Here is an 8,445-nt window from a genome sequence, read left to right on the forward strand (position 1 = left end):
CAAGAAAATTAGAGATACCAAGGGAACATTTCATGCAAAGATGGGCTCGAAAAAGGACAGAAATGGTATGGACCTAACAGAAGCAGAAGATATTAAGAAGAGGTGGCAAGAATACACAGAAGAACTGCACAAAAAAGATCTTCATGACTCAGATAATCACGATGGTGTGATCACTCACCTAGAGCCAGACATCCTGGAATGTGAAGTCAAGTGGGCCTTAGAAAGCATCACTATGAACAAAGCTAGTGGAGGTGATGGAATTCTAGTTGAGCTGTTTCAAATCCTAAAAGATGATGCTGTGAAAGTGCTGACCTCAATATGCCAGCATATTTGGAAAACTCAGTGGCCAAAGAACTGGAAAAGGTCAGTTTACATCCCAATCCCTAAGAAAGGCAATGCCAAAGAATGTTCAAACTACCGCACAATTGTACTCATCTCACATGCTAGTAAAGTAATGCTCAAAATTCTCCAAGCCAGGCTTCAGCAATACATGAACTGTGAACTTCCAGAGGTTCAAGCTGGATTTAGAAAAGGCAGAGGAACCAGAGATCAAATTGGCAACAACATCTGCTGGATCATCAAAAAAGCATGAGAGCTCCAGAAAAACATCTATTTCTGCTTTATTGACTAAGCCAAAGCCTATGACTGTGTGGATCACAATAAACTGTGGAAAATTCTGAAAGAGATGGGAATACCAGACCACCTGATCTGCCTCCTGAGAAATCTGTATGCAGGTCAGGAAGCAACAGTTAGAACTGGACATGGAACAACAGACTGGTTCCAAATAGGAAAAGGAGTATGTCAAGGCTGTATATCGTCACCCTGCTTATTTAACTTCTCTGCAGAGTACATCATGAGAAAAGCTGGACTGGATGAAGCACAAGGTGGAATCAAGATTGCCAGGAGAAATATCAATAACTTCAGATATGCAAATGATACCACCCTTATGGCAAAACGTGAAAAAGAACTAAAGAGCCTCTTGATGCAAGTGAAAGAGCAGAGTGAAAAAGTTGGCTTAAAGCTCAATATTCAGAAAACAAATATCATGGCATCCGGTCCCATCACTTCATGGCAGATAGATGGAGAAACAGTGGAAATAGTGGCAGACTTTTTTTGGGGGGGCTCCAGAAACACTGCAGATGGTGACGGCAGCCATGAAATTAAAAGATGCTTGCTCCTTGGGAGAACAGTTTTGACCAACCTAGATAGCATATCAAAAAGCAGAGACACGAGACATTACTTTGCTAACAAAGGTCCGTCTAATCAAGGCTGTGGTTTTTTTCCAGTAGTCATGTGTGGATGTGAGAGTTGGACTATAAAGAAAGCTGAGCACCAAAGAATTGATGGTTTTGAACTGTGGTGTTGGAGAAGACTCTTGAGAGTCCCTTGGTATGCAAGGAGATCTTAACCAGTCAATCTTAAAGGAAATCAGCCCTGAATATTTGGAAGGACTGATATTGAAGCTGAAACTCCAATACTTTGCCCACCTGATGCAAAGAGCTGACTCATTTGAAAAGACCCTGATGCTGGGAAAGATTGAAGGCAGGAGGAGAAAGGGATGACAGAGGATGAGATGGTTGGATGGCATCACTGACTCAATGGACATGGGTTTGGGTGGACTCTAGGAGTTGGTGATGGACAGGGAGGCCTGGCGTGCTGCAGTCCATTGGGTCAGACACGACTGAGTGACTGAACTGTACTGTAGGGAACATAGAAAGATACATGGTGAGCTCTGTGTCAGCCACAGGGTGCTCTGTATGTGTGTTTCACGCTTCCCTATCCTTCACTGTCTCCTGGAGTTTGCTCAAATTCATGTCCCTTGAGTTGGTGATGCTCTCTAGCCATCTCATCCTCTGCTACCCTCTTCTCCTTTTGTCTTCATTCTTTCCCAGCATGAGAGTCTTTCCCAATGAGTCGACTTTTGGTAGCACAGGGTGCTACCATCAGGCTATCCTGCCCATGGAGCAAGGCAAAGGGACACGACAAAGGGCATGGATACAGGGAGGAATTAAAATTGGGGGCCATTGTTGCTATTTACCACACAGTTCCATCAGCAACTATGAGATTGCTCATTTATTTGATCTGGAAAAGATCTCTTTATTATTAAACTGTATCTTAGATGACCTTCAGTCCTGGAGGAAGTTTAAAAATGAGCCATTAAATGGAACATTGTAGAAAAAAAGATGTAGTGTCTTCATTATCTTTGAGTCCTTTGGTCATTATTGAAATTGCTAATTAGATATATGAAATGACTGGATGGCATCACCGATTCATTGGTCATGAACTTGGGGAAACTCCAGGAGATAGTGAAGGACAGAGAAGCCTGACGTTCTGTAGTCCATGGGGTCACCAAGAGTTGGACACAACTTGACAACTGAACAGCAACAATTAGAAAGATAATCTTGCCTGCAACTGATGTGAAAGTATCTCAGTCATGTCCAACTCTGCAAACCCATGGACTGTACAGTTCATGGAATTTTCCAGGCCAGAACACTGGAGTGGGTAGCTGTTCCCTTCTCTGGTGGATCTTCCAAACCCAGGGATTGAACCCAGGTCTCCCGCATTGCAGGTAGATTCTTTACCAGCCAAGCCAAAGGCTGCAATTGATATCTTTATTTAAAATTATTTTTTGTTAGGATATAGTTGATTTACAATGTTGTATTTAATATCTTTTTCCTTTTAAAAATTTTATTTTATTTATTTATTTAGTTTCGCTGTGCTGGGTCTTCATTGCTGCATGTGGGTTTCTCTGGTTGTGGCAAGCGGTGTGGGGGTGGGGGCTACCCTTCTTTGCAGTGTGAGGGCTTCTTATTGAGGTAGCTTCTTTTGTTGTAGAGCACAGGCTCTAGGGTAGTTGGGTTTCAGCAGTTTCATAGAACTTTTTAAAATATAAAATAATGCCCAGTTGGATTATAGAGATTTCTCATGGCTTTGAGTATTTTGGTCACAACTTTCAAGGTCATATTAATGGCAAAGGTGTTTTTCAGATGAGTCTGAATGCTACCAGGCTATCTTCATTTCAAACCACTGATGGCATCTTCCAGATGGTGTGTTTTTCACGGCACAGCAAGATCACAATATGACTTGAAGTTTTATGAAGTATTTAAATGTAAATGACAAGTAATGTTTCCATAACTTTATTTAAACCTTGTGAGTTGACCGAGAAATGTTGATTCTTCATTAGCAAACTTTGAATATATTTAAATATGGAAGTTTTTATGTTTATGTCTTATCTCCTCAAGGAAATTGTGAGCTCCTTAAGGAGAAGCACACATTTATTATATTTATTATATTTTATTTTTATAATAAAAGTCTTCCATTTATTACCTGGAGAATACTAATTGCCTAGAGAAGACTAGTTATTTGATCAGGACCTGCACTCTTGCCTCCTAGTACAGAAGGGATATTTTTGTTCTTTTACTGAGATTCTCAATCCTGTAGCAAGAGAATGAATTCTGGGGACAAAGACACTGCTTAGCATGTAAAATTTATTTAGAATCCTTAAATCCAGGACCAAGTACGTATTCTCATGGGACATTTCACTGTCTATAAAAAAATCATTGACTTTATGTAAAAGACAGTTTTTTAAAAATGTTGTGTTCTGGACCATCTGGATGACAAATATAATGAAGTCCTACCATGTAATTTCAGCACCAAAGTCTGTGACTGTGGTATTATTGGAGTCTAGTAGTACTTTCACAGTTTCAGGCTAATGAATAGAGAACACCACAAGCTCAGTATATAAATCACTTATTAGATTTTCACAATTGCATCAGAAATATGCAATGTAGCATGTATATTGTGGTTGAAAAGAACATTATGGCAACAGTTATTCAGAGAAGTGATGCTTTGATCAGTAAGTAATAAGGATCAAATGAAGTCAAGGTATTTGGTTTGAAAAACATTTTCCAGGAATTCAGGTAGTTTCTTTGGTATGCCCAGCTCAACAGAATGAGCGGAGGGCAGGCAGCACATAGTCATGTTGTAAGTGGTAATTCAATTTCAGGGAAACATTATGTATCTGTTACATTAATTTAATGTTGTTAATTTGAATTTTATTAGGTTTGCAATTTGTTTGTAATTAGTGCACAGACTTTGGCTTTATAATTGAATAAGAACTGCAATAGAGTGAATTCATCACGAGTTTTATGTTCATACATGTTTAAGTAATATTATTATAAACATAATTGAAGTCAACATCTGGGCATCAATGGGAGCTTCTTTGAAAGGGATTTTATGGTACTCACACTGAGAAACTTTGATGCAACATTTATACACTAGGACAATTTTCATTTTTATCCCAGCGAACTTAGGTATTTTAAGAGTAATTTGAGCAAAATAATTGATTAAAGAAAAAGAGTATATGTGTGTGTGAACGTATACTTGTATACATCTTACCCAAAACTCCAAAATGCTTTGAAATCCTAAAAGATAAATTATATTTACATATATACTCTTATAATAAAATGTTATTATAACATTGCATCAGGAAATTGAAAATAAAGCCCAACATGGCTAATCCCAACCTAGGACTCTTAAATCTATGCAGTTGAACTGTGTTATTAATAATTCCTCTCATGGAGTAGAATTATATTAACCTATTAGGATACCTTGTTTCTTGTTTGCATTTTTCTCCCTGGAATTTTCATGCCAAATGCAAGCGTAGGAATGGAGAGTTGAGTCTGCTCTGCTGGAGAGATGTAAATGGCACTTACTATTTCACCTGTTCATTGTCACTGCAACACTTCCTAGGGAAGTGCCTGAACCTGAGAATCATTTCATCAGGGAGATGCTTCGTGCCTGGTCTTTAAAAACAAGCCCTCCCCCACCCTCCCACCTCCTCACCAAAGCATTTTCAATCTGATTTTCTTAACCTGGGGTTCTTACTCTGGGTAGAACTCTGGGAGCTGGGGGAAAAAAGAAGGGGGGAAAAACCCTCCCCATACAGAGAAGAGCAAATTGAAAGTCACCAAGGGGTGTGCCTTAGGGCAGTTGGTAAATCCACTTCCTTTGTCATAACAAGAACAAATCCCACTTTGAAGTTTTTCCTTCTTGTCACAAGGGGGGATGTCTGTTGTTTAATCCATTTTAGCCCTTAATACCTGACCGGGATCAATCCTGTTGGCTAGATTACACAGCATTCATGCTGACTTTAAACTGGCCGGGAGTGGGGGCGTGGGAGGCAGAGGGCACCAGGTTCTGACTCACTGGTGTGAGAATCTCAAAAACAATCAACGTCTCTGTACAGACCACCTAGATTTTGATAAAATGTCCTTTTACACTTAAATACATAGTCATAATGACCATTGTTATACAGAATTTGGTGTGTTCTATAAATGGTATATTTTCAATGGTCCTTTAAAAAACTCACTAATTCACAGTGGCAAAGGAGACTATGGTGTTCATCACATTGTGCATAATGTCTTCAATTAGAATTTAAGGACCACCTTCTTCCTCATTCCCCATATCAACTATGGGTGTGGTTTTGAGCAATGGGGGACATTGAGCTTCTCAATGCCTAGCCTCCATGTCATATCTCTTTCACAGGCATCTGATTATTGAGTGAGAAAAAGAAAAGAAGAAAGTCTCAATAAAATGCAGCCCTATTTTTTCATTCTCTAAAAACTTTCAGCTCATTTTCTTGTAAGAATTCTGAAACCCCATAATGAGCAGAGGTGAGGAGCCCTCAGAGTAAATGTCAAAAAGGGCCAGTTGATAATTAGGTATTTTTCTAGACAAGTGACTATTAACTGGTTCTTAACAATATGCATTGTCTATCAAGTCATTTCAGGTTGCCTAAGTGCTGAGAAATCTTCCCAGAAAACCGAACAGCAGAGGGAGAAGACAGGGGATGGAGCAGGCTGCAATTACCAGTGGGACTTTCACTTACCCTCTTGTTCTGAAAGAGGCCAAGACATCACAATTACTTCTACCCAACCTGGAGTATCTTTGAAAAAGTCAGTCATGTAGGAATGGCCAGAAAATGCCCAGTCAGTGAGGACTGGGAATGCACATTTGATACTTGGGTCAAAGGCAAGACGAATTGGCTCCTGGTTTCCTCTTTTGACTTATGTTTGCCATGACCGTCACCCCGAGATTCCCAAGGGCAGAAGCCATGCTTATTCATCTCTCTAGCCACAAGCCACTTCGCAGGGCTTGGGACTTTGTGAAGTCTCAAAAGAGGTTTGTGGGTAACCAAATGAATTGATTTTGAAAGGACATTTGGGTGCCCCCTTCCAGAAGAAGGTGAAAACATCATTTGTCACCAGCAAACATGTTAGGTAACAAAAGAGAAACTTGCTACTTTTTTTCTCTTTTAATAGTCAGGAGAGCGAAGTACTATTTAAGTTATAGTATTTGAGAAGTGGAATTACTTATTGGATGTCACATTATTTCATTAATTTCTGTGATGCTTTTTTCATCTTCATCATTCACACCGGCAGCTGGAATACACTTTTGCTTGCGCAAGGTAGGGAACACTAGAATTGATCCTGAGAGACAAAGCAGAGCATCTTGAGTCACATGGATTAGATTTCAAAGTTACTGATTTATCAACTTACTATAAAAATGAGGAAATTCCCTGGTGGTCCAGTGGTTAAGACTCCACACTTATACTGCCGGAGGCACAGGCTTGATTACTGGTTGGGGAACTAAGATCTTGCGTGCTGAAAGGTGTGGCCAAAAAAGTAAAAAAAAAATAAAGTTAAAAAAAAGAATGGGGGTACAGAAATTGACAAGTTGATCCTAAAATTCATATGGAAATAAATGCAAAGGACCCAGAAGAGCCAACTCAATCTGAAAAAGAAGAACAAAGTTAGAAAATTCCAAAACTTAATCACTAAGCTGTAGTAATCAAGACTGCATGGTGCTGGCATACAGAGAGACAGTTAAGCAGCGATACTTTCATGTGTCAGCTTTCCTGAGCTACAGTCTCCTGTCATTCAATCAAACTCTAGGTGTTGCTGTGGAGGTATTTTGTATTTTGTAAATGTGACTAAAGTCTATAATCAGTTTACTTTAAGGAAGATTATCCCAGATAATCTATGTGGGCCTGATTCAATCAGTTGAAAGAGCAGAACTGAGACTTCCCTGAAGAAGAAATTCCGGCTGTGGACAGAAGCTTCAGCCTATGCCTGAGAGGTTTGGTTTGCCCTTCCTGACAGCCTGCCCTGTGAATTTCAGACTTGCCATAGCTGCATAAATCAATTCTTTACGATAAATCAATCTTTCTTTCCTTGCTTTGTCAGGATGTGTAGGTGTAAATATATACATAAATCTGTGGATATACATCTCTCTATGTAGGTATATATGTGTGTGTATAAATAGTAAATATAGGTGTATGTTGTTTTACTGGGCTTTGCTTTACTGCACTTCACAGGTATTGAATTTTTACAAATTGAGGGTTTGTAGCAACCCTATGTTGACCAAGTCTATTGGCACCATTTTCCCGATAGCATTTGCTTATTTTGTATCACTGTGTTATTTTGGGGGGCTCCAAAATCACTGCAGATGGTGACTGCAGCCATGAAATTAAAAGACACTTACTCTTTGGAAGGAAAGTTTTGACCAACCTAGATAGCATATTGAAAAGCAAAGACATTACTTTGCCAACAAAGGTTCGTCTAGTCAAGGCTATGGTTTTTCAAGTGGTTATGTATGGTTGTGAGAGTTGGACTGTGAAGAAAGCTGAGCACCAAAGAATTGATGCTTTTGAACTGTGGTGTTGCAGAAGACTCTTGAGAGCCCCTTGGACTGCAAGGAAGTGCAACCAGTCCATCCTAAAGGAGATCAGTCCTGGGTGTTCATTGGAAGGATTGATGCTAAAGCTGAAACTCCAATACTTTGGCCACCTCATGTGAAGAGTTGACTCATTGGAAAAGACTCTGATGCTGGGAGGGATTGGGGGCAGGAGGAGAAGGGGACGACAGAGGATGAGATGGCTGGATGGCATCACCGACTTGATGGACATGAGTTTGAGTGAACTCTGGGAGTTGGTGATGGACAGGGAGGCCTAGCGTGCTGCTGTTCATGGGGTTGCAAAGAGTAGGACACAACTGAGTGACTGAACTGAACTGAACTGAACTGTGTTACCTTTTGGTAATTCTTGCAATATTTCAATTTTTTTCATCATTACTATATTTATTATGATTATTACTAAACCAGACTTGGGTCTGTTCACCCGACACACAGCAAAGCCAATCTGCTGACACAGGATTGTGTGGTGAAGGAAAGCATAGTATTTATTGCAAGGCACCAAGCAATGAGAATGGGCATCTTATGCTCACAAGATCAAGACTCTTTCAGAGATGGGTTCGTAAAGACAACATTTAAGGTGGGGGTTGCAGCTTGCTGACTTTCTTCTGATTAGTTGGTGGTGAGATAACACGGTGAAGTTTGGGGACTCTTAATCATCAACCTTCTGGTTCAAACCAGCCTGGGGTCTGT

The sequence above is a fragment of the Oryx dammah genome, unplaced genomic scaffold (genome assembly GCF_014754425.2).
Source record: "Oryx dammah isolate SB20612 unplaced genomic scaffold, SCBI_Odam_1.1 HiC_scaffold_26, whole genome shotgun sequence".
NCBI classification, from domain to species: domain Eukaryota; kingdom Metazoa; phylum Chordata; class Mammalia; order Artiodactyla; family Bovidae; genus Oryx; species Oryx dammah.